Consider the following 1,698-nt stretch of genomic DNA (forward strand, 5'->3'; position numbering starts at 1 on the left):
TAGTAGTTCTGTCAAGTAGTTTTGCTCAATTGTAGAAAATACTTCCACTTTTGTTTGGCTAGTTTGGAGAACAGAACATTCTTTGCATATGTGCCATAAAGTTTTTCTATCTATTCCCTTTCAATAGGGGAAAGGGAAAAGGGAATTAAAACTACTTTTAATAGTAGTTTTCTCATTTGAGAAAAATAGGGAATTAATGTCCAAGAATCTGGAATCATTCATTATCAAACAGCTTTTGCTAAATCTCGAATTTGAATATAACTCTGCTTGAGATAGATCATTGTGTCATCAGTAGTCCACTTGTAACTTACAACGTTTAACTGTGTGTATCTTTTATTTGTTTTTATGTTTATCATACTAGTAAGTTTCGTTAAATTTCCTTCGGCGACGAGAGAGTCAGTGGTAAAATCATCGCTTTTCTGTCAGGTAAGTGTTACAGGAATTCTGGTTAACCAACAACTCAAACCTGTTTCCCAGCATTAGTTACCAGAATAACTGAGCTTTAACTATGCTAGTTTTCTTTATTAAATGGATCACCTGGAAAATGGGTCAGACAAACGTTATTAAGCCAGGCTTAGTGGGTAAGCAATACTGTCTGGTTTGTACTACATTTAGTTTTGTGTTTCTCTTTAGTTTTTAGGATCTGCCTGAGAATGTTTTTTATCAGTTTTGCTGTCTGCACTTTAGATGCCTGCCCTTAATTGTTTGGACTTCAGCATGACGTTAACACAGCTTGACTTTGTTTTTTTTGTCCGTTTGCGCTTGGATCCTTTTTGCACAAACAACATGGACAGCTAATTAGTGTGAATGCTGAAGGCATTGAACTACTGGCCTTATATTCAGTTTTTAAAGATATTGTACGATTTGGGACTAATCACAGTTTTAGTTTGAAGAACTTTTAGCCCATCTTCTGACTTTATGATGGGTGTGTATTGCGTGAGCTAGAGTGCATGACATCATCAACTGCTGCACCCCAGAGTGTAGAGCAGCTCTAAAAGTGAGAAAAAAAATTCTCTTCAGCTTGATTTAGATCCAAAACCTTTCACTCAACATGGACAATGTATACATAGAAATGTAGGAAATCGTGTTGGCTTTCAGGTGATGGTCTCATTTCAGATGTACGACTTACAGTTTTGGATGTGGAAGCCCTGGAGCGACAAGAAGTCACTAAGCCGCCCCATAAGCCGCAATGTTAATTTTGAGCCTAAATTTCTTGAAGACAGCAGACGGTACCTGATTTGTCTCTTGCGTTTGTGCCCTCATTTCTCACTTTCCAGAAATAAAAACAAGATCACGGAGTTTGGCTATGTCTCCCCTCACTCACCATATAGATATTTTGGCCCTAACAGTTACGGTTTTTTGTAAAATCGCAGGGGTTTGGGAGGCATTTTCCCATTCATTCTTATGGGGACATTTTGTCTCTGCTACTTCTCCACCTGTGTATCTGTAGAATGCTTGTGTATTGCGTCAGCGAGAGTGAGTGACACAATCACTTGATTGGAGAGCAGCTGGAACACTGGAGAGAGAATTCTCTTCAGCTGGATTTGGATCCCACATCTTTTACTTTACATAGATGATGCAGCCATTTTAAGCTCTTTTTGCCTTTAAGTTTCAACCTTTTCAGTGTTTTTTCACCTTTTTAAGCTGTTTCTGCCATTTTACTCTACACCTTTTTGGCCTGTTCAGTCTTTTATCACC

At 38.2% G+C, this 1,698-nt stretch overlaps 1 long non-coding RNA gene across 1 annotated transcript in view; it reads left to right on the forward strand.

Moving 5' to 3' along the window:
- Window positions 1–1,698, forward strand: part of LOC119009767 — a 9,402-nt gene continuing 7,704 nt past the window's right edge. Inside the window, exon 1 of the long non-coding RNA XR_005071817.1 lies at window positions 1–426. This is a non-coding gene — a long non-coding RNA (uncharacterized LOC119009767). The remainder of the gene's footprint in view (window positions 427–1,698) is intronic.

Source organism: Acanthopagrus latus, chromosome 20 (genome assembly GCF_904848185.1).
Source record: "Acanthopagrus latus isolate v.2019 chromosome 20, fAcaLat1.1, whole genome shotgun sequence".
Taxonomy (NCBI): Eukaryota; Metazoa; Chordata; class Actinopteri; order Spariformes; family Sparidae; genus Acanthopagrus; species Acanthopagrus latus.